This window comes from Oncorhynchus mykiss, chromosome 2, assembly GCF_057628025.1.
Source record: "Oncorhynchus mykiss isolate SJ-2025 chromosome 2, ASM5762802v1, whole genome shotgun sequence".
In the NCBI taxonomy this organism is placed as follows: Eukaryota; Metazoa; Chordata; class Actinopteri; order Salmoniformes; family Salmonidae; genus Oncorhynchus; species Oncorhynchus mykiss.
Window position 1 is genome coordinate 86,642,208 of NC_143023.1, and position 25,629 is coordinate 86,667,836.

General features: G+C 41.2%; 2 long non-coding RNA genes across 5 annotated transcripts; both read right to left on the reverse strand.

Moving 5' to 3' along the window:
• Window positions 1-610: 610 nt before the first annotated feature.
• Window positions 611-4,443, reverse strand: LOC149985287 (uncharacterized). Of its 4 annotated transcripts, none has more exons than XR_016491064.1 (6): window positions 3,983-4,443; window positions 2,834-2,902; window positions 1,940-2,054; window positions 1,792-1,828; window positions 1,156-1,287; window positions 611-1,062 (listed from the first exon to the last, which is right to left on the reverse strand). It is a non-coding gene; the product is annotated as an uncharacterized LOC149985287 (long non-coding RNA). The 4 variants fall into 4 exon arrangements; XR_016491065.1 differs by having other exon boundaries at window positions 2,811-2,902; window positions 3,983-4,330; XR_016491067.1 differs by lacking the exon at window positions 1,792-1,828.
• Window positions 4,444-16,089: 11,646 nt separating this feature from the next.
• Window positions 16,090-19,462, reverse strand: LOC110533876 (uncharacterized). Its single transcript, XR_002475056.3, has 3 exons — window positions 19,066-19,462; window positions 16,863-18,502; window positions 16,090-16,165 (listed from the first exon to the last, which is right to left on the reverse strand). It is a non-coding gene; the product is annotated as an uncharacterized LOC110533876 (long non-coding RNA).
• Window positions 19,463-25,629: the final 6,167 nt, after the last annotated feature.

Below are 25,629 nucleotides of genomic sequence, written 5' to 3' on the forward strand. Positions count from 1 at the left end.
GTGGAAATTGAGCAAGTTGAGATGACTAAACTGCTTGGAGTAACCCTAGATTGTAAACTGTCATGGTCAAAACGTATTGACGCAGTAGTAGCTAAGACAGGGAGAAGTCTGTCTATAATAAAGCGATGCTCTACCTTCTTAACAACACTATCAACAAGGCAGTTTCTACAGTTTTGTTGCACCTTGACAGAAAATGTACACAAGGTCCAAGCGGAAGCCAAATTCCTTTTGGACCTTGTGTACATTTTTACTAACGACATGCCACTGACTTTGAGTAAAGCCATGTGTTAGTAGTGAGGAGGGGGTAAGACGGAATCAATCGATCCCTCCTTGGGGCACTACTTGATTGAGTAACTAAAACACTAAACAATCATAATATAGTGACTTTTGGTCAATTATAACATGTATTAATTATAGAATTGTGTCAGTTTTTAATGATAAACCTTTAAACTGCACTCTTCCTCCCACCCTTCCCTATCTCTCCTCACCACTCTATTTTTAAGCTCCAGATGACAAAACCTGCACACAGCCCAAGGGTTGCAGGTCTGCCGACTTCCTTCTGGTCACACATTGTATTAGGATAAATATCCAATAAACCAAAAGACATTGCTTTAAATTTAAATGTACTTTATTGAAGATATTTTCCTCAAATAAAATGTAGCATACATAAAATAAACAAGTTATTACAATTGATTTACATTGGGTCTAGTGTGTGTGTGAGAGGGAGGCATGTTTTTCAACTCAGAAAAAAAGTACACAGAATTTCCTAAAACTGTACACACAAGTCTTTTACAATATTATCAATCACACGTTGATTTGATAGATATTTAGAGCAGATACTGATAATGGATATATAGGAGTAGATATCTCCAATCCTAAAATAAAATGGAGCAAATATTAAATAAACAAGTAATTACAACTTATTTACATTGTGGATAATGTGTGTGCATGTTTTTTTATTTTTCCTTGTCAGCCACCCATCTCTGCTTTGTCAGTCTTGATAGGCCCAGTGTATGCACTTCTGGGTGAAGCTGTCAGGCAGTGGTGGAGAGCATGGCAGATCTGAAAGACAGAGGCACAAAGTGACAGTAAGTATACAGCTCAACAACATGTCTGTTGGTGTGGGTGAGCATATGTAATAGAATTCTGAATTACCTGTATCCATCTGGTAATCCTTAAAAGTTTCTCCCTTCACGGCCAGTGTAGTAGGAACTGGTGCAGCTGGTAAACTAAATACCACACCAGTGGACTGCTGTGTCTGCAGCTGAACTGCTGAGCATGGCATATCTAAAATAGAGAGGCACAATTTTCTTAACTGACAATAATCATACAACTAAATAGACTGAATGAGTGGAAGGCCTAGATTCAATCAGATCAAGCGTTAACCAGCGATAACCAACACCTGCATAACAGATGTTTTGGCGGTGTCTGAGGTGTAACTGCGTTGGATCTGTCAAATCGGTAGTTCTTGATCATTGTCACAAAACTACACCAGTCCTACTCGCATTAAGTTCAAAACTAGAAAGTATAGGTTATATAGAAACAATGACGCTCAAATTCAAAATCATTAAACTAAATAATGAGGATTTCAATCAGCAAAATCGAGGTGTAGACAGGGCTGCATGAGATTTCTGTTAATGCGACTCTGTTAGGTATAATGCCAGGAGCCGCTTGTGAATTTGACAGCTCTAACACAGTTCCACCTCAGACACGACCTCTATGTGGATGTCGGCTAAAGCGGACGTGATTGAATAGAGCCCCAAGTAAGGAAGAGTGTGCATGTGTGTATACATGCCGGTGTAGCAGATGCAGGGGCAAACGACTGCAGCTGTGAAGACGGTGGTTGTCAGATTTAAAAGAAGAACAATTTTCTTAAATTAAAATAATTATACAAAACAGATTGAGTGATTGAGTGTGTTTATGTGTGTTTGATAAATACCTGGAATACATCACACTGCTTCAGGTCTACAAACATCTGGAAGTTCCAGCGTGCCACTCCAGGCCTGGAACAGCTTGGTGGAAAGACCAGTCACCCACCGAGCAGGTTGGAAGATCTGAAAAATAGGCACAATATAATTTTAATGACAAAGCCTTGACGACACACTAACCTAAACAGAACAAACTAGTAGTATTATTCAAATCTGGATTGACAACTAGGCTAAATCATGTGAAGTTATAAACCTCTAGGGATTAGGCTACACTCAAGTTAAATAAAGGATGCAAGACATGAGCTCTTAGGACCATGCCTCAGGACTACCTGGCATGATGACTCCTGACTGTCCCTGTCTCTAGTCCACCTAGTTGTGCTGCTTATCCAGTCTCTGCTGTTTCTGTCTGCAGCTACTCGTCCCAGACCCGCTGTTTGATCCTGTCTCTCTACAGGACCTACTGTCTCAACCTCTAAATGCTCAGCTATGAAGAGCTAACTGGTATTTACTCTTGAGGTGCTGAACTATTGCACCCTCTATAATTTGACACTGCTGGTCATCTATGAATGTTTAAACGTCTTGAAGAATAATCTGGCTAAATGGTTGTACTCTTTTATAATCTCCACCAGCACAGCCAGAAGAGGACTGGCCACCCCTCAGAGCCTGGTTCCTCTAGGTTTCTTCCTAGGGAGTTTTTCCTAGCCACTGTGCTTCTTTGTCTGCATTGCTTGCTCTTTGGGGTTTTAGGCTGGGTATCTGTACAAGCACTTTGTGACAGCTGCTGATGTAAAAGGGCTTTATAAAATACATTTGATAGATTGAGTTACTGACATGAATAGAAGCATATACAAGCAATCTAAATATGACAGTGAGCTGTCTTACATTTCCTCAATAGGAAGTTGTACCTTAAGCCAACACTTTTTCCTGGTCTTTCCTGCTGGGGACAGGGGGCTTCAGGTTTGGGAATGGAGGGCCTAGAGAATTGGAATATTAACAATAATTAGTGTCCACATTTATGAATGAATTAAATTCAATATGAGTTAGCTGTGTATCTCATCTGATTGAGAATAGCTGATTGTTAAGGGATTTTTATGAATAATGACTAAATTATGTATACATTTAAATCAGAACTATAACTAAACAGAATACTACTATGTTACTGAATGGATGTATGAATCTTATTATAATATTGAATGTAATGTGTGTAGTTTTCGTCAAGAATTAGAAGGACTTTCTGTTCCTTGTTGGAAACGAATGGAGCTATTATCAGACTGGCTGGAATGCTGTGTTCCTTACAGGACATCCTGTCTCTACCCAGGGAGGGGAGAGACCTTGGGTAAGTAGTAGATTATTTAACAGGTGGTAGACAATGTGGGAAGGCTTGTGAATTATACTGCCATTATCGGAGTGGAGGAAGGACCTTTAAAACCTATGGCGTAATTTTTAGTATATAACCTGATGTAAATTGTACTATGATGAGTACTCCCGAGAATAAACGCTATTGGTTGATTTTGAGACTGGTCTCTGTCTATTTTATGCAAATACTTTCTTGCAAATTCTTAGAAAATGGGCAGAGTGTTTTAATTGAATTGGTTGATGAACATATAGGAATGAAATTCATTTAACACTGATATACTGCATGTCTATTTTCTTTAGAAAATCTGCCAACAAATCACGCAATTCTGTCTAGTGAGAGTGCACACAACCATTAGCTTATTTTAACAAGTCGAAAATAACGTTGTCAAGGGACCCAACGAATAACAACGACGCTAGCCTACTACTGCACCCCATAATCAACCAACTTGCCAAATAGTAGTGACACGGCTATATTGTTGTCATTCAGTAACGTTAAAACTGTTACGTTACTTTAGCTTAACTTACTGTACATCACATTATTACCCACCTAGCTAGCTAGTGATAGCAGAGCTAGCTCCAAAGAAAGAACGAATGAATGACAACAGGCTTTTAAACAAAATATATATATCTAGCTTGTAAGATTGCATGTAAAACAACTTTACAGATGATTACAAAGTTTGAAAGCAAAGTTGACTTACCAGTATGCTGCTCTCTCAGGGACTAGAGTGAGGCATCCAGATATGAGGTCAGCTGGCGTCGTTAGCGTTAGCTAGCTAGCAGCGCCAGTATGTCAGAAATGAAAGTATATATCCAGCAACTATGTCAAGGTCAAAAACTAAAGAAACTATGCCATGCTGACTTCGTAAGATAAATCAAATCGGACTGAAATAATTAACAGGCTGAACGTACATTTCTGTGACTAACTAGCTAACTTTAGCTTGCCAGCTCAGTGACCAGTGAATCACCTATACCTGTTTACAGAGTGTGCGTCCCTCTCCCCTCCCACGTGCTGCATGGAGAAGCGCCAATGAGTCAACATGTGCCCAGAATTATATTACATTCGGGTTGGTTTACAAACCACATTGACAATGCATTGGAAACTGTTCAGGGCGGTTTAGCAAAATAATCCCCACGTGAGGCCCGGGTTTGATTCACGGCCAATGCACGCACACTTTTTGCTCTGGTACTGGATTTGTGTACATGGATTACACATTTGGCATTGCTGTGTCTTGTACCATGAACAGATTCAATAAAGGTTTCTACTGTATTCCCCCCCCCCAAAAATGTTATATTTTAGTTTATTGTCCTCTGATGGTTTTCCAGTGCACAATATTTCCAGTAATCACATTGCTCTGTTTCATTCAATGTGATCACTGGCAATAATCAATTCATCATTTACACCTAGAGGTGCACCCAGCTCTAACATTAGCTACTAGTTTGCTTGAAAGAGTTTTCTGATAGCTCTGATTTTAAACAGCCTCTGTTTGATTTCAGATTTTCTCTGCATCACAGGAGTCTGGGTTTCAGCAACATCTGCTTCTCACTCCCACAAGGTAAGTGCTAAGTGATTTTGAATGGTGCATTTAGTCATTAGATCAGTTTCATCAAGAAACAAAAAAATTACGATATAAATTAAAGTGCTGTTTGATTGTCCACAGCCTAACCTTTGGAACATCTACATTTTAAAAAGTCTAATAAATCCATTTAGTATAGCCTACACCTTCACAATAAATCCATTATTTATTTTAGACGGGTCTAAAGAAACATGATATGAAGAAAATGTAGTCTATTTTAGAAGAACAGAATAGCATACTCTGAGTTGTCCTTATGGTAATGGTATGATGGCAACTTTGCATTTTTTTCTTCTTCTGTTATTTCTTACATTATTAGCCCAGAAAATGTTTTGAGTTATTACATACACTACCGTTCGAAAGTTTGGGGTCACTTAGAAATGTCCTTGTTTTTGAAAGAAAAGCAAATTTTCCCATTAAAATAACATACAATTGATCAGAAATACAGTGTAGACATTGTTAATGCTGTAAATGAGTATTGTAGCTGAAAACGGCAGATTTTTAGTGGAATATCTACATAGGCGTACAGAGGACCATTATCAGCAACCATCACTCCTTTGTTCCAATGGCACGTTGTGTTATCTAACCCAAGTGTATCATTTTAAAAGGCTAATTGATCATTAGAAAACCCTTTTGCAATTATGTTAGCACAGCTGAAAACTGTTGTTCGGATTAAAGAAGCAACAAAACTGGCCTTCTTTAGACTAGTTGTGTATCTGCAGCATCACTATTTGCGGGTTCGATTACAGGCTCAAAATGGCTAGAAACAAATAACTTTCTTCTGAAACTCATCAGTCTGTTCTTGTTCTGAGAAATAAAGGCTATTCCAAATTGCCAAGAAACTGAAGATCTTGTACAACGCTGTGTACTACTCCCTTCACAGAACAGTGTAAACTGGCTCTAACTAGAATAGAATGAGGAGTGGGAGGCCCCGGTGCACAACTGAGCAAGAGGACAAGTACATTTGAGTGTCTAGTTTGAGAAACAGTAGTACCTGCAAAACACCAGTCTCAATGTCAACAGTGAGGAGGCGACTCCGGGATACTGGCCTTCTAAGCAGAGTTGCAAAGAAAAAGCCATATCTCAGACTGACCAATAAAAATAAAAGATTAAGACGGGCAAAATAACACAGACACTGGACAGAGGAACTCTGCCTAGAAGGCCAGCATCCCGGAGTTGCCTCTTCACTGCTGACGTTGAGACTGGTGTTTTGCGACCAGATGAGAACTTGTGAGGCGTCTGTTTCTCAAACTAGACACTCTAATGAACTTGTCTTCTTGCTTAGTTGTGCCCTGGGGCCTCCCACTCAAAATAAAGTCAAATGTATTTATTTATATAGCCCTTCTTACATCAGCTGATATATCAAAGTGCTGTACAGAAACCCAGCCTAAAACCCCAAACAGCAAGCAATGCAGGTGTAGAAGCACCTAGAAAGGCCAAAACCTAGGAAGAAACCTAGGGTGGGTCATCTAGGTGATTAATGGTTTATGTGGTTCCCAATCAGAGACAGCTGTTTATTGTTATCTCTGATTGGGGATCATATTTAGGCAGCCATTTCCTCATTGTGCTTTGTGGGATCTTGTCTACGGATAGTTTCCTGTGTGCACACCAGTAGCTTTTATTTTATTACCTTTATTTAACTAGGCAAATCAGTTAAGAACAAATTCTTATTTTCAATGACAGCCTAGGAACAGTGGGTTAACTTGTACCTTGTCAGCTCAGGGATTTGAACTTCAACCTTTCGGTTACTAGCCCAACGCTCTAACCACTAGGCTACCCTGCCGCCCCTTCACGGTTTGTTTGTGCTTGTTTGTTTTGTTTGGCGAGTTTCGATTAATTAAAATATGTGGAACTCTACGCACGCTGCGCCTTGTTCCAATCATTTTGACGAGCGTGAAAGAAGATCCCAGCAACAAAGGACCTAGCAGCGTGGTCAGGAAGAGCAGTGATCCTGGGCCCAGGAGAAAAGTGAGTGGAGGACATCATGGACATGGGAGGAAGCTATGGCAGGGGACAAGACCCTGCCATGGAAGCAGACAGAGGCAACAAAGGAGGATCAACGGCGACTCCGAAGTTCATGACCACGACGGAAGCCCGAGAGACAGCCCCCCCCAAATTTGGAGGGGTGCACACGGGTTGGTCGGCGAAGCCGAGGGGTGAGTCTGATAGCGAAGAGGAATATTGGGATAGACTGAGCGAAGAGTATTGTGAGATAGTTGAGGGGAGTGATGAGGTAGAGTGCACCAGAGCCGCCATGGAGGAAGACGTCGTATCTGCGAGCAGAGTGGGTACTACGCCCCGCACCGGGGCCGCCCCCAACAGTAGATGCCCACCCGGGACCCTCCCCTATTGAGTCAGGTTTTGCAGTCGGAGTCCGCACCTTTGGGGGGTGGGGTGGGGTGGGGGTACTGTCATGCCCTGACCATAGAGAGCTGTTTATTCTCTGTTGGTTGGGGCATGATAGTGACTAGGGTGGGTCATCTAGGTGATTAATGGTTTATGTTGGCCTGGTATGGTTCCCAGTCAGAGACAGCTGTTTATCGTTGTCTCTGATTGGGGATCATATTTAGGCAGCCATTTCCTCATTGTGCTTTGTGGGATCTTATCTACGGATAGTTGCCTGTGTGCACACAAGTAGCTTCACGTTTTGTTTGTGCTTGTTTGTTTTGTTTGGTGAGTTTCGATTAATTAAAATATGTGGAACTCTACGCACGCGCGTCTTGGTCCAATCATAATGACGAGCGTGACAACCAAAACATTTTTATTGATGGAGTCACGCATGATTCATCAAATTATATTTTGAAAGAGGAAGTAAAGTACTTTAAGAATATGTTTTCGTTTCAGTCTCCTCCATCTCCACTAACTGAAATTAATTGTATGTTTTTTTCCCCCTAATAATAATGTAAAATTAACATCTGTACAGAAAGACTCATTTGAAGGCCAAATTACAGAGGAACTTCTTGACGCAATTGGGGCCTTTAAGGATGGGAAAACTCCAGGGCTGGATGGCATACCAGTGGAAGCATACAAAACTTTTTTTTGAGATGCTCAGAGGACCATTATTAGCATGTTTTAACCACTCCTATATAAACGGTAGATTATCAGACATGCAACAAGAAGGTCTGATATCATTATTACCGAAACAGGACCCAAATGGTATATATAAAGATCCAGTCCATTTAAAAAACTGGAGACCTCTTACACTTCAGTGTTGTGATGCAAAAATCCTAGAAAAATGCTTGGCGCATAGAATTTAAAAAGTATTGTCATAGATTATTAATCCTAATCAGACAGGTTTTTTACATGGACAATACATTGGAGATAATTTAAGACAAGTACTGGAAACAATGGAATACTATGAAATACCAGGGACACCAGGCCTGGTTTTCATAGCTGATTTTGAAAAGGCTTTTGAATAAGTACAAGCTTCTCAAGAGAACACTGATAAAAATAGTTTTGGAACCTATGATTTTGTTAGGTTCCCCATTAGCCGGGCCAAATGGCAACATCTAGTCTTCCTGGGGTACGACACATCATTTTTTAATATTTTTTATTTCACCTTTATTTAACCAGGTAGGCCACTTGAGAACAAGTTCTCATTTACAACTGCAACCTGGCCAAGATAAAGCAAAGCAGTGTGACAAAAAAACAACACAGAGTTACACATAGGATAAACAAAAGTACAGTCAATAACACAATAGAAAAATCTATATACACTGTGTGCAAATGGAGTAAGGAGGTAAGGCAATAAATAGGCCGTAGTAGCGAGGTAATTACAATTTAGCAAATTAACACTGAAGTGATAGATGTGCAGATGATGATCTGCAAGTACAAATACTGGTGTGCAAAAAGAGCAAGAAAGTAAATAAAAACAATATGGGGATGAGGTAGGTAGTTGGGTGCGCTATTTACAGATGGGCTATGTACAGCTGCAGCGATCGGTAAGCTGCTCAGATAGCTGATGCTTAAAGTTAGTGAGGGAGATATAAGTCTCCAACTTCAGCGATTTTTGTAATTCGTTCCAGTCATTGGCAGCAGAGAACTGGAAGGAAACGCGGCCAAAGTGGGTGTTGGCTTTTGGGATGACCAGTGAGATATGCCTGCTGGAGCACGTGCTACGGGTGGGTTTTGTTATGGTGACCAGCTGAGATAAGGTGGAGCTTTACCTAGAAAAGACTTGTAGATGACCTGGAGCCAGTGGGTCTGGCGACGAATATGTTGCGAGCGCCAGCCGACGAGAGCATACAGGTCGCAGTGGTGGGTGGTATAAGGGACTTTAGTGACAAAACGGATGGCACTGTGATAGACTGCATCCAGTTTGCTGAGTAGAGTGTTGGAGGCTATTTTGTAAATGACATCGCCAAAGTCAAGGATCGGTAGGATAGTCAGTTTTACGTGGGTATGTTTGGCAGCGTGAGTGAAGGATGCTTTGTTGCGAAATGGGAAGCCGATTCTAGATTTAATTTTGGATTGGAGATGCTTAATGTGAGTCTGGACGGAGAGTTTACAGTCTAACCAGACACCTAGGTATTTGTAGTTGTCCACATATTCTAAGTCAGAACCGTCCAGAGTAGTGATGCTAGTCGGGGGGGCGGGTGCAGGCAGCAATCGGTTGAAGAGCATGCATTTAGTTTTACTAGCATTTAAGAGCAGTTGGAGGCCACGGAAGGAGTGTTGTATGGCATTGAAGCTTGTTTGGAGGTTTGTTAACACGGTGTCCAAAGAAGGGCCTGATGTATACAGAATGGTGTCATCTGCATAGAGGTAGATCAAGGAATCACCCGCAGCAAGAGAGACATGATTGATATATACAGAGAAAAGTGTCGGCCCAAGAATTGAACCCTGTGGCACCCCCATAGAGACTGCCAGAGGTCCGGACAACAGGCCCTCTGATTTGACACACTGAACTCTATCTGAGAAGTAGTTAGTGAACCATGTGAGGCAGTCATTTGAGAAACCAAGGCTGTTGAGTCTGCCGATAAGAATACGGTGATTGACAGAGTCGAAAGCCTTGGCCAGGTCGATGAGGACGGCTGCACAGTAATGTCTTTTATCGATGGTGGTTATGATACCGTTTAGTACCTTGAGCGTGGCTGAGGTGCACCCGTGACCAGCTCGGAAACCGAATTGCACAGTGGAGAAGGTACGGTAGGATTCTAAATGGTCAGTGATCTGTTTGTTAACTTGGCTTTCGAAGACTTTAGAAACTCAGGTAATATCAAATTGTATTTGTCACATGCGGCGAATACAATAGGTGTAGACCTTACAGTGAAATGGTTACTTACAAACTAGGGTGGCTGGAGTCTTTGGCAATTTTTAGGACCTTCCTCTGACACCACCTGGTATAGAGGTCCTGGATGGCAGGAAGCTTGTCCCCAGTGGTGTACTGGGCCGTACGCACTAACCTCTGTAGTACCTTGCAGTCGGAGACCGAGCAGTTGCCATACCAGGCGGTGATGCTCTTAATGGTGCAACTGTAGAACATTTGGAGGATCTGAGGACCCATGCCAAGTATTTTCAATCTCCTGACGGGGAATAGGCGTTGTCGTGCCCTCTTCATGACTGTCTTGGTGTGTTTGGACTATGACAGTTCGTTGGTGATGTGGACACCAAGGATCTTGAAGCTCTCAACCTGTTCCACTCCAGATACAATCATATTTCACAGTAAACAAATAGACAACAGAATTTCAGCATGCTTATAGGGAGGAACACTCAACAAGCACAGCATTTACACAAATAACTGACGATTGGCGGAGAGAAATTGATGATAAAATTATTGTGGGGGCTGTCTTGTTAGACTTCAGTGCAGCTTCTGACATTATCGATCATAGTCTGCTGCTGGAAAAACTGTGTAATGGCTTTACACCCCTGCTATAATGTGGATAAAGAGTTACTTGTCTAGCAGATCACAGAGGGTGTTCTTTAATGGAAGCATCTCAAATATAATCCAGTTAGAATCAGGAATTCCCCAGGGTAGATGTTTAGGCCCCTTGCTTTTTTCCCATTTTTACTAATGACACGCCACTGACTTTGAGTAAAGCCAGAGTGTCTACAGTATGTATTTAGTTTCACTCAACACTATACACGTAAGCTACTACAGCGACTGAAATGACTGCAAACCTCAACAAAGAGCTGCAGTTAGTTTCAGAGTGGGTGGCAAGGAATAAGTTAGCCCTAAATATTTCTAAAACTAAAAGCATTGTATTTGGAACAAAACACTCACGCAACCCTAAACCTCAACTAAATCTTATAAGTTGAGCTGACTAAACTGCTTGGAGTAACCCTATATTGTAACCCTGTGACTACTGTTCAGTCGTGTGGTCAGGTGCCACGAAAAATCACTTGGCTCAAAAATCACTTGGAAAATTGCAAATGGCTCAGAACAGGGCAGCACGGCTGGCCCTTGGATGTACACAGAGAGCTAATATTAATAATATGCATGTCAATCTCTCCTGGCTGAAAGTGGAGGAGAGATTGACTTCATCACTACTTTTATTTATGAGAGTTTGTTGAATGCAAACTCTGTCTAAACTACTGCCACACAGCTCGGACACCCATGCATACCCCACAAGACATGCTGCAAGAGGTCTCTTCACAGTTCCCAAGTCCAGAACAGACTATGGGAGGCACACAGTACTACATTGAGCCATGACTACATGGAACTCTATTTCACATGAAGTAACTGACGCAAGCAGTAAAATTAGATTGAATAAAAACAGATTAAAAAACACCTTCTGGAACAGCGGGGACTGTGAAGCAACACAAACATTGGCACAGACACAGGCATACACACACACACACACACACACACACACACACACACACACACACACACACACACACACACACACACGATAACATACACACTATACATACACATGGATTTAGTACTGTAGATATGTGGTAGTGGTGGAGTAGGGGTCTGAGGGCACACAGTGTGTTGTGAAATCTGTGAATGTATTGTAATGTTTTTAAACTTCCTTAATTTTGCTGGACCCCAGGAAGAGTAGCTTCTGCTTTGGCAGCAGCTAATGGGGATCCATAAATACAAATACAAAATACAGTCCCATCGATGAGAATGGGGGCATGCTCGGCCCTCCTTTTCCTGTAGTCCACGATAATCTCCTTTGTCTTGATCACGTTGAGGGAGAGGTTGTTGTCCTAGCACCACATGGCCAGGTCTCTGACCTCCTCCCTATAGGCCGTCTCATCGTTGTCGGTGATCAGGCCTACCACTTTTGTGTCATCGGCAAACTTAATGATGGTGTTGAAGTCGTGCTTGGCCATGCAGTTATGGGTGAACAAGGAAGTAGAGGACAGGACTGAGCACGCACCCATGAGGGGCCCCAGTGTTGAGGATCAGCGTGGCAGATGTGTTGTTACCTCCCCTTACCACCTGGGGGCGGCCCGTCAGGAAGTCCAGGATCAAGTTGCAGAGGGAGGTGTTTAGAGCCATGGTCCTTACCTTAGGGATGAGCTTTGTGGGCACAATGGTGTTGAAAGCAGAGTTGTAATATCTGAGTGGATGATGCTGTATGGCTGGCCACCTGGATCTGGGTAATTTTCAATTCAGGAAGTTTCCAAATAAAACAAATTAAGAATTGGGAAAAAGTGACAGAGGACTTGAATTTCAATGAATTTATTGAATGGATTGAGTTGTAATGTGTGTCTGGTGCCCTTGTGTGTGTCTGGCACCCCCTGCAGGAGAGCAATGCCCTGTTCTGCTGCCTGTACTGCTCCTGGTGTTACAACCCTGTGGCCACCTTGTCCCACTGCTTCCTGACAAAGAACTATCGCCATGCCTACGACCTCATCCAGAAGTTGTATCCTTTCTACTTGTCTTTGATATACATTTTGCATATCAGTATTATTACACCTCATAGTGTATTTCTATTGGTGTGTATATTATACTATATTTCCTTTATGTTAGCCATGTAGTGGTGACTTGGAGGTGACTGTGGAATTCCTCATGGAAGTGGACAAGCTTGTTCAGTTGATCAAGAGCTCCATCATTACCTGTGAGTCTCACAGCACCAATATTAGACCTGAACACACACACTGAATGGCATCACACAGCACTACACACACACCTGTCTCTCATCTTTCTGTGTTTGTCTAGACTTACATCTTCAGCTGCTGGAGGTGGAGAACAATCCGTACCTGATCAAGGCCCTGTACAGACTGCTGATGATGCTACTGCTTCAGAGCCTTGCAGCTTCTCTCTCACCGCCTGCGCTGTATGCCTAACCCAGAGCTCATGAGGACAGTGTGAGTAGTATTAATGATTGTGTTCATTTGGTGTGCCTACACTGTGCAGCATTCCATTCCCATGGCCACTGCCACTACAATATTATTCCCTATACAGTTATTTATTTCATCCCCATGTTTTTGGTTTCAGGGATAAGTCGAAGTACATTGAGTCTAAGTCTGTTAGAATCAAGCTTCCGGCATACGCTTACATGGATTACAATGAGCAAACACCTGGAGGTGCGCCACCAGCACTCATGCCGTGCCAATCACAGAGACAGGAAGTTGGTGCTGTGACACGGTGGGACAAACTTTGACCCCTGAGGCAGGGCACTGCGTCAAGCCTTCACCCACGGATGGAGACGCAAACACCCCAACCAACCACAAACTTAAAGGACTGATTGAAGAATGCTCACCACTCATATAGGAGCACCTTTGTGCTTATATCGTTTTTAGCCTTTGAAAATACTGTAGGCATGAAGAACATTGAGTGGATTTTCTTTTTTAAACAATCGTTTTTTTAAAGGGATACTTTGGGATTTTGACAAGGAAGCCCTTTATCTACTTCCCCAGAGTCATATGAACCCGTGGACACCATTTAAGAATTGTAAGCATGCTAGCAGATAACTATAGACTTTCAGTCATTGCGCTAATGCTAGTTAGCATTGGCTCGCAAAACTACCCCTAACTTCCTTCATACTGGACACACACATAACAATTGTATCCACGAGTTCATCTGACTCTGGGGAAGTAGATAAAGGCCTTATTTCCAAAATCCAGAAGCATCCCTTTAAGTGCTTTTTTGTTGAGTTGCATACATAAACTCTCATGCAGACACTGCACATACCTTCCTGTTTAACCCTGCTGGGACATTAGTTTAGGCCCACCCAACCCTAGTTGTGAGAAGTGAGAGGACCTTATTGTGACTGGAGGACAATCCAAACTTGAATTCAGGGCAGGGGAAACCGCTTGCATCGTTTGTTTTAGAAACAAACTTTTTTTTCTTACTATTTAAAAGGCTTGTTACTTGGCAAGCTCATATTCCGCAATGGTCCCAAAAGCCCTGTACAATGGAGACAGCACGATTATGCTCCTCAGACTAATTTTAAGCTCTTTCTGTTGCTCAAAGCTTAACTGGACATGCTTCTTGAACAGTGTTAAACCTCTTTTGCCCCCCAATCCATCCTTCCCCTCTCTCACATTCTAATTTCATACTCCTCTCTTCAGCCAGTCTCTTCCCCTCACTGACAGCCTTTATCTCTTTCGAACGCTTGTTACCTTCCTCTTCTTATTGCTAACATCTGCTTCCTGGGCAACCCTGCTGTAGACAGATGTCTTATCAAGTGAAACTTTAAAAAATAAAGTTGACCATGTGTAATAATTTTACTTTCCATTAGCTTGTATACTCTATGCATCAGTTTCTGAACAGTAGGTGGCGTCAGTCATACTTTTATGGACAGTGATTGATCTGTGGTAGGTGTTATGTAGATTCCCAATAAATAATTTACACAACTACACTTTTAGCCCATTTAAGATACAAGGAATTAGAAGCAAGTTTTATTCAGATCGCCATTAGCTTTTGCCAAAGCGATTCTTCCTGGGGTCCACAAAACAAAACACTGAAACAGTTAGTCAAAATACCACTAATACCACTATCACTATTTGTCATACAGTAGCTAGCAGCCGGAGCAGTAACAAGTGGGGCAGGACCAAATAGGTGGGGGCTCATGTTAAACAAGAATGATGACATGGTATGTCAGTTCCTATGAATATGCAGGGTTTGTTTACAGCTGATGTGCTTCAGTGATGCCGCCCAGACCTATTGCAAAGGAAGAGCTCCAACTCGTTAGTCTTTGAAGTTAACGTGTCTCCTGTGAGACGCCCCAATAAAAGAGCATTTCTTTGATCTGGAGTTCTTTTGAACACACCCTCTATGCAATGTCGCACTGCGCAGTTGCCGACATCTTATCACATAAATGCCATACACGTGACAAGTCAAATTACCACACCTGCCACCCACAGCTACAACTCATTGAGTGACAAAATCATACATGGTTGAATAGACAATATCCTCATTTGTAATGGTGCCAAAGGTTTCTAGCAGCTGATATGGACCATAGAGCAAGGCATCTCATGACAACTTTTGACATCCATTGTATTTCACAAATCTGTGAATTCCAGTTGATATGTACAGAATGTAATTGCAGTGTTAGCTTAAACCCTGTGGAGTTACTTCTAGTCCTCATTATAAAGATGTAATCTCAGAAACGTTAAGGATGTTTGAACAAAAATCAAATGGTATTTCCTCACACCTAGTGCATTCAAGCTTATGCCATTCTTTCAAGGTCCAATGCAGCAGTTTACCTCAATATAAAATAATTCAGGTAACAATGAAGTACCTTCATACTGTTATCTTGAATTGATATGGTCAGAAATGGGTTTTTAAAAGCTTCTTAGCAAAGAAGAATTTCTCAAGCAATAATTTTGCTAGGACTGAGTGAATGGCCTTATTGGGAGGGATCTGTAACCTAAAAACTATCCATTATTGACATAGGTTTGAAACTAATTGGTCTAACTTCCAAAACTCAATCCCACCAAAACCGGCTGAAATTTCAGGTGTTCTTTTCAAAACTGCATTATTTTCACATTATTCCAACCTCAGTTTGAAAATGTATATAAAACACAGAAAAACCTTGTTGATTGCCATGGGCCTTTAACATGCAGTTTTGCCCAACACTGCTTTGGCTGTACAAATCTGATTTAATTAAATTAAAGTGCATTTACTACTAAAGAACAAAGCAAGTAATGAGACCCCTGCAGATGCATTTAAACCAACTAAAGAAAGATTTCTCTAACTTGGGTTGAGTGTAACCCATATTAGATACTCTTGACACGCAAAGCCCCTGAAGCTTTAAGAGCCATGTTTAGACCAAGTTTCTTACTGGTCAGAGCCAATAGCCCACATAGTTAATAGACAAAGGACCTCCAGTGAAATATTGAATTATTTATTAGTAATCAAAGTGCTGTAGAGAATTGAAGTCCATGGTCAGGAGATCACCGAGCCTGTCAGATACAAAGTATAGTTAATATAGTACACAATAAGCTACAGCATAAATTGGAATACCTTTAGACCATAAGAAACCAGATCCCATATTCATCAAGTGTCTCCGGGTAAGAGTGCCTATCTAGGATGAGGTCCCCACTGTCCATTCATTATAATCTAAAACAGATCCCAGATCACCACTCTTACTCTGCTTTATGAATGTGCCCAGAATTACATGTGAATAGACCATAGAGGTAGAAAGAAGGCTGTAGATTGATACAACCAGTCATAGCATGACATTGCCATTGAGGGCTTACACCAATTTAAAGTAGTAAACTGGGTTGGTGATTCCTATAGAGTGATGGGAGTGATTAGCCAATGATCAGAGCATTCTTTAAAATTGGGTTACCCATGAATTGTAAATGTCTTTAAGCTGCATCACCACAATCTAGTGACCACAATAAATGACAATATTTGGCTCAGCACTCCAGCACTGCATGCTGTGTATACCTTACTAGCATTGCATGTATTTTGTTTATTTTAAAACAATATGAAAATTCACTACTTTAAAATGGAGATGGCCACAATGGTACCATCACAGACACCATAATGGCACAGATACAAATATTTGTCCTCTTTCCATCTATGGAATACGCAGACAAATAAACGTAATCTTGAAACTGCAATAAAATTGTGATGTCAATAAACCAATCATACCTGCACTTAAGTCATCCTGAATTCAGGTCTTCCTGGAACGACATCACCACGGGAGCCTCCACTCTAGGAATGGGCGTAGTTTCTCTGAGGAAGTATTTGTGGCATAAATCCTCTGGGACCTGCACCTTCATCTGATTCAGGAGTGGGTTGGACAGGACTAGGCTCTTCACCACTCTCAGCCTCCATGCTTGAATCACTGGTAATCTGGGCGAACTGGTTGGCTGCATTCGGGTTTAATCCACTGTGAAAAGGTGCAAACATGTTGACTTCCAAAGCAGGTTTGTGGTCCAAGTGCTGTGAAAAGGTGGCTGAGAGTTCCTACTTGTGGCTATCCACACTGTAAGGAGAGCCATATCTTGGGTATAATTCTGGGGGGGACAGGTCTTATTTGGGGGCTTGGTGGACCAAGTTCACTACCTTTCTGGACTGAAGGTTTCTTACCAGCCTGGCTTATTCCTGAATTTGAGATGGAAGGTTTAGTTTGAACTAGAAAATAGTTTCCATAGTGGATAGGATCAGAGGTATTGGGTACAGGGTCAACAGTAGGTTTTGGAGGCATAGTTTGTTCAGTCAGTCTTTTGCCAAAATAACCTGGGGAGAGGTTTTCCTGACCCGGGTAGTAGTAACCACTAAGAGCTCCTCCATTTTGGCCATAGCCAACATTGGTGGGCACAGGGTCAGGTTTGATTGGAGTTGGGGGTTTATATTTATACTGACCTACACTATAAGGAGGGTCACAGCTGGGGTTATATTGCTGGAGTGCAGGTTTTGAGAGCTTTCCATTCTGGAGGAATCAGGTTTATTTCCTGTCTGGACAGGAGAGGATTTCTTATCAGCCTGTCCTCCTCCAGTCTAGGGTGTCCCAAATTGGGTAGTAGTGGGGTTCTTCAGACCTTGGTAATGTCCACTAGGAACATTTCCAGGCTGAGGGGGTACTTGAGCCAACTGGTGCAGGACCAGCTGCAGTGATTGGTTTGGGAGAAATGGTCCTTTGCCAAAGTTAGTGGGAGGCTTTACCTGACCTGGGTTATAACCATTGGGAACCTCAACATCCTGAGTGGGACCATACCACATTGGAACAGGGTAAACTGAAGAAGTTGGGTTTGAATAATACATGGGGAAAGATGTGGTATGCGAGTAATAGCCACTGCGATTTGTCTCATACTGGGGGGGGGACCAATGGCTAAGGGAATAGGGTAAATGGCACAGCTGGTCTTTCCAGTTTGAGGTTTGGTCAAATCCGTTAGCTCCATCTTATCTGGGATAAAAAACAACTTTACACCTTGGATCTTTCCAATGGGGCTATGGGAAACTTCTCTCTGGGTGTCAGAGCCATTGGGGGCAGACTAATCTTGGTTTGGGTCTGGGCCCCCCTGAGCAGGACCAGCACAAGGGGTGCCGCCTTTCTGATTAGAGCCAGGACTACTGGTAGAGGTTGTCGGTGGACTTGAGAGGCGTTGGAAGGGTATAGTTAAGCGGAAATCTACTGGAGCACTTTTTGACCGGAGGTCAGCAGGAAAAGTGCTACTCCAGGCTGAGGAACTGTGGACCTGGTCATGCTGGCTGGGATAATGTGCAGCTCTGTAGTACTGGGGCTCCACAGTGAGACGCTGTACACACAGCATAGCCATAACTGCAGCCTGAAATAAATGAATACTTTTAGTATAACATACTAGGAGATTCAAATAAATACAGATGTTCTAAGATTATGTGCAATCTCCTAGTGGTTGAAAAGGCTCATCCTGGGATGACATTTTTCTAAAGAAGCCATTCCACCACTTGTTACATTAATCAGTTGAGGAATGACGCTAGGAAAATGTAATCCCTCAAATTCATAGACTGTAGTCTAGATGCAGGGATTGAAAGTCCATGAGATCCAAATTTACCATGTTTTAACGCTTTACATAAAATAATTGTAAACAAATGGTTTACAAACATCAATTATATTTTGGGTTCAGATGGGGTTAACAGAATAATTATTTTCATGGATGTGACAATCCCAGACTGTAGCTTTTTTTACATTTATTTTTATTGACAATTGAACATTCCCATACCTCTTGGAAAAGATCCAGTTTACTGCTACATTTAACAGGCAAAACAGAATCATGCAGCAAAAGAGGACAGAAATCACTTCAAAATAATTACTAGGCTATCGAATTGAAATTTAGAAGTGAAGAAAAAACTAAAATAGAAACATAGTTACCTTAAAAGGTAGACAGACACAGCCATCATGAATGAGCTGCAGCACACATGCTATGCTGGTGTTTCGTTATCTGTTTCCAAAAATGTGTGTTTAACACCACAGATTATTGTGCTGACAGAAACATTTGGTTGGTGTTATGGAAAGTATATTTGTCAAATTCTCAAGCAGCTTAACCTGGTGGTAATCAAAACCAGCAAGGTGGAACTTACTCAGGTGCAACCATTTGAGATAATCCTTCAATGATTGGTGGAGGAAACTAGGGCAGATACGTCTCTGGAGCAGTATGTTCAGATGTTTCCAGAGTAGAAAATATTAGGATGCAATTACAGTTCTGAATTTTTGACGAGACACACAAAAAAGTAATGTCTTGTATGGTTCTACAAACTACACAGGCTATGTTTACATAAGCAGCCCAATTGTGATTTGTTTTCGCCAGTAATTGGTCTTTTGACCAATCACATCAGAGGTGTTTCAGAGAAAATCTGATTGGTCAAAATACCAAATAGTGAGAAAAAAAACAGAATTGGGCTGCATGTGTAAACGCAGTCATAGTGTTTTCCTATCCATTTCTTCACATTATGCGTTGATCTTAGGCTGCGCAGAGGCAGCCCAATTCTGATTTCTAAAAAATATCTGATTTGAAAAAATATCAGTTAGTGGAGGGAAAAAAATTCTTAATTGTCTACCTGTGTAAATGCAGGCAGACAAACACACAAACTGTGTTTAACATGCCAAACAGATTTTTAGAGCAATTAAAAGTTTTGCATGTGAGAACTCAAAATTGTTTACTCATGGTTGTCCAGTTAAGTGAATGTCTGGGTACTTTAATTGGCTTATAGGTGATGGGGTCAAATTGGGGTCATGATAGGGGCTGCACCAAATGTTTGATGTATTATAATAATTTATTATGCTTATGTTGTCTTAATAGAAGGGGAGGGGCTATGGGACCCCTCCTCCTCTACATTTATAGGGTCCTACAGATTAACAATATATATATATTAATTGTAAGATTTTATAATTATTCCACAGTCTTTTCTAAGTCTGCCTCTTATTAAAAAAATAATCTGGGAAATGTGTGAATTATGGCATGGGGTGGACATATAAATCAACTTGGGGGAGTGGACATTTACTGCTGAGCCTTAGAAAACATTGGAACTATTGTATCTCTTGCAAGTTTGTATAGCTGTGTATGCATCGGCTTGGTCTGAGGAGTAGCAGGTAACAACGTATGCAGTGACATCACAGGGGGTTGACTACAAGCATGATAAAAGCAACTTTTCCTATGGGGCAGCTCATGAGAGACATCAGTTGTATGTTTGATGAATGATCTTTGACTTCTGTCTACAGCTGTATTTTGAGTAAAATTGTTATGATTTATAAGTGCACATTTTGAGTATTCCTTATTTGTTAAGTAAATAAAACGGTGCACAGAAAAACAGAACCAACATACGTAAGGCAATTTCTACTGTATGGTCCATTTCCAATAAACTAAGCCATCTAATCATCAGAGTACAGGTGCTCTGGAGTCTTGAGCCCTGCTGAATTCATTAATGAAACTTTATTTGACCATAGCTTTGGTGGTGAAGTTTATAATGGGAGGAGGTACAATATGATCCAGTAAATTATTTTAAACTGTATGCAGTTATTCATGCATTTAATAGAACATATACCACTATTTTATACATTTTGTGTCATCCTATTTGACATTCATGTCTCTTTATTATTCAAACCAAATACTCTCAACTCCTTACCTGCCTTACCCCAGAAGATATAACACTGTATGTCAATGTTACTGAAGCATTTCCATTTCATGGATATTAGTTTTAGGAGATTTGCCAGTTCTAATAATACAAGAAAAATCTTTATTCATTCAGATGCTCTTGTGCTTTGATCAAATGTGGTCAGAGTGAAGAACGCTTTTCATGTGAACACTGATGTTTTCCTCCGGGATATTGATGATATGGAATTAAATATGGATTGTGTGTGGTGAAGAGCTTTGATATGCAGTGTGCAGATGCTCTCTTTCCCCCTGTACGCTGTACAAGCAGAGTCTGAAGGCCCACTGCTTTGGCAGAACAGAACACATTCAGTATTCCTAGTTCCCCTCCTCTCTGGTTGGATCCTTACTGTATTGTACAGAACTCTACACAGTCCATGGTTTTAGTTGGTTCACTGCCAGTTTATACTTTATGCAATACTTTTGATTTCGAAAAATGTCCCATGGACATACAGTACATGTGTATGATCATTCTCTGACCCTCACTTACATAGATAGACAGGGATTACAGTTTTTGTTCTGTACTTTACCCTCAACTAAATGGGAATTTAAATGCTCACCTTTGCCTTTGTAAAATGTTGTTTCTCACATTACCCCCTACAGCTGTTACACACAGAACACATTGCTGACTAAAGACAGTTTCTGTACAAGTAAAATGAAAAAATAATAACGTCTCTTGCTAAAGCTTGGCTTTCCCAACCAGTTCTGAGTTAATCAACAAATCACAAGTAAAGTATTTGTCCCACTTGACTGGCTCATATAGCTAAACCAATTTATTTTCTCATAGATTGTTTTCTGAATCAATACACTGTAATTTAAAAAGTTATGAAACATCAAATTACAGCAAACAGCTGCTGTTTGATCCAGGATATTCCCCTACAACAGTACCTCCAGAAATATCATGAAATATCAAGTCCTTATGGTTAGTACTGAATAAAAATATAAACGCACTATGCAACAATTTCAAAGTTGTTACTGAGTTTACAGTTCATATAAGGAAATCAGTCCATTGAAACAAATTAATTAGCTCCTAATCTATTGATTTCACTTGACTGGGAATCAGATATGCATCTGTTGGTCAGAGATACCTTTACAAAAAAAGTAGGGGCGTGGCTCAGAAAACTAGCATGTATCTGGTGTGATCAACATTTGCCTCAGGAAGCGCGACATCTCCTTCACGTAGAATTGATCAGGCTGTTGATTGTGGCCTGTGGAATGTTGTCCCACTCCTCTTCAATGGCTGTGCGAAGTTGCTGGATATTTGCAGGAACTGGAACACGCTGTCGTACACGTCGATACAGAGTATCCAAAACATGCTCAATGGATGACATGTCTGGTGAGTATGCAGGCCATGAAAGAACTGCGACATGGAGCCTTGCATTATCATGCTGAAACATGAGGTGATGGAGGGGGATGAATGGCACGATATTGGCCTCAGGATCTCGTCACGGTATCTCTGTGCATTCAAATTGCCATCGATAAAATGTTTGTTGTCAGCTTATGCCTGCCTATACCATAACCCCACCGCCACCATGGGGCAACGTTCACAATGGTGGCGTTTCATTGTCCCCAGCACAAAGTGCACCTGTGTAATGATCATGCTGTTTAATCAGCTTCTTGATATGCCACATCTGTCAGGTGAATGGATTATCTTGGCAAAGGGGAAATGCTCACTAACAGGGATGTCAACAAATTTGTGAACAACATTTGAGAGAAATAAGCTTCTTGTGCATATTGGACATTTCTGGAATCTTTTATTTCAGCTCATGAAACATGGGACCAACACTTTACATGTTGCGTTTATATGTTTTCTGTGTACATACAGTCATTCACTACTCTTAGACATACAGTATGTCTTGTCCTTGGTCTCGAGTATAAACTACTGACCTCTAGTCATGTGGAAGTCTATATAACTAGGAATAGAACATCAGACTCCACATGTATCACTTAGCATAAGCAGTGTTTCCCCTATATGCATTAAGCACCAGCGCACTGCCAGCAGCGCACAAAATATATATTTGGGGATGGTAAAATGTTTTCAGTGTAAACTTAAATGATTAAAACCAGATATAAAGTATGGAGTAAAGATAATGGAGCAATATATTTTAAAATAAGATCATCTTTGAGAATTAACAATTACCAAAATAAAAACTTGACAGTTAGGGAGAATCTAAAATGTTTTAAAAAAATGTCATTGAATGGGCCATGTTTGAGTCACTTAGGTAGCATAAGAACATGACATAAGCCATCGAAAAATGTGTATAATTGCAGGAAATTTGTTTCGGACTGCAAATTCTTTCTCAGCCACATGGCAAAATGTGTAGAATTGCAGTAAATTACACTGAACAAAAATATAAACGTAACATATAAAGTGTTGGTCCAATGTTTCATGAGCTGAAATAAAAGATCTCAGAAATGTTCCATGCGAACAAAAAGCTTTACATCCCTGTTAGTCAGTATTTCTCCTTTGCCAATCCATCCACCTGACTGGTGAGTCATATCAAGAAGCTGATTAAACAGCATGATCATTACACAGCTGCACCTTATGCTCGGGACAATTAACGGCCACTCTAAAATTTGCAGTTTTGTCACACAACACAATGCCACAGATTTCTTAAGTTTTGAGGGGCATGCAACTGGCATGCTGACTGCAGGAATGTCCACCAGAGCTGTTGCCAGTTCATTTTAACTTCTCTACCTCCAATGTCGTTTTTAGCGAATTTGGCAGCACGTCCAACCGGCCTCACAACAGCAGACCACGTGTAACCACTCTAGCCCCTCCACATCTGACTTCTTCACCTGCAGGATCGTCTGAGAACAGCCACTCAGACAGCTGATGAAACTAAGGAGTATTTATGTCTGTAATAAAGCCCTTTTGTTAGGAAAAACTCATTCTGATTGGCTGGGCCTGGCTCATTTGGGAGGGGGCCTATGCCCTCCCAGGCCCACCCATGGCTGCGCCCCTGCCTACTCATGTGAAATCCATAGATTAGGGCCTAATGAATGTATTTCAAATGACTGATTTATTTTAATGAACTGTATGTAATTCAGTAAAATTGTTGAAATTGTTGCAAGTTCAGTTTACAATTTTGTTCAGTATAGCTTTGAAACTGCAATGTTTCTCTCTGCATAAGAATTGTGACACTCTGGTCTATTGTCCATTGTAATCTCATCAGTCTGATATTGTTTTGAGATGCCTAAATAAATCAAATACTCAATGTTACAACACACTGACATCTGCTCAGTGCTCATGTAGTTCACTTTCTCCAAACCTTCATCAACTTCTTGTTGCACTTGGTCGTGGTCTTACTGAGGTGTACTGATGTATTTGAGAGTAATGATGACAGATCTCTTCATGATGTTTTTCTATCTTTGCCCTCCCAGAAGGGGAGAGGGAAATGGGCTCTTTAACGAGTCTGTGTCACTACCCCAGCAGGAGCAGCTCAGTGTGACCCCGGTCTAATAACGATTGAGTAGACGACAAGACAATAAACCACAGATGTAGTCCAGTCCACAGTACCTTCATCTCATCTCATCACTTTCCACTTCACTGTGGACAAAACAAGGGGGCATTTGCTTGGCTGGCATTCTGTCTAAAACTGATCCCCTTCGTGCAGCTCGGTGGAAATGAATGATTTTGTAAGCTTTTCTGACATCCAGTCAAAATATTTCCTTTTGTTCTCCCCCACTGTGAAATCGTGGAGGGGACTGTTGATCAGTCCGTGGAGGGGACTGTCTGTTATGGCGTTAGTATGTTAGTACGTTTGTTCGTATGTTAGTCACACGCGAAATCTCACAGAACTGGGTGAATGATGCACCTGTTTGACCAGATCTTGGCGCTATAATAAAATATTGAAAATGCAAACTTTGAAAGGTCACGCCCCTCATTTTCCACCATTTTGTGATAAAACACTTAAAATGCTACTTTTCTTTCACCGAATGACCGATCTGCACAAAACTTGATATGTGGCATCTATGGACAAAGGTCTCTCAACGCAATATTTTCCATACTAGTACCTAAAACAACATGGCCGTTATTGACCAATAAACATTCACGTTTGCGTGGTCTGGCACATAAATGCATATAAATCCGTCAATGATATTCGTATTATAACAACATTTGGTACACATATTGCAAACACTGCCATGATTCAACATATGCAAGAACATTCATATCGACCTCACGGTGGAGCTATAACAGGCACATGTTTATCTCTTGGTCTGTTTGACTCAGAGTGATGACATTTGGCACACATGCTCAGGGATATGAGTCTAGCTAACCCACGTGATATATCAGATACCACTGGACCGATTTTGATGAAACCTGGGTGAATGATGTGTTTAGCCATAGAGCACCGTAATTTACAAAATGTTCCAAGTCCCATAGGGGTACCGCATCATTCGTGGGGGACAACATGTTTACTGTTGCCTTGTTTTATTTTCAGGTGACTCTGGCAGTGTAGCGGTACCCCTTTGACTTATGGCTCGGCTCGGTGCACTATAGGCGATGGTGGTTGTTCTCATCAGCTGCACAGTATGTAACAGAGTACTACCGGATAATTAGCATACTTTTTTCTTCATTGCATTGCACTATAGAAATAATCCTTAATGGCGAACCACAGGACTTCTAAGAAAACATACTCAACCAAGATTTAAATCATCTGTGTGTGTGTGTGTGTGTGTGTGTGTGTGTGTGTGTGTGTGTGTGTGTGTGTGTGTGTGTGTGTGTGTGTGTGTTACTTGCCAGATTATGAACTGAGTTGACAGCACTTCATAACAGCAAGCTG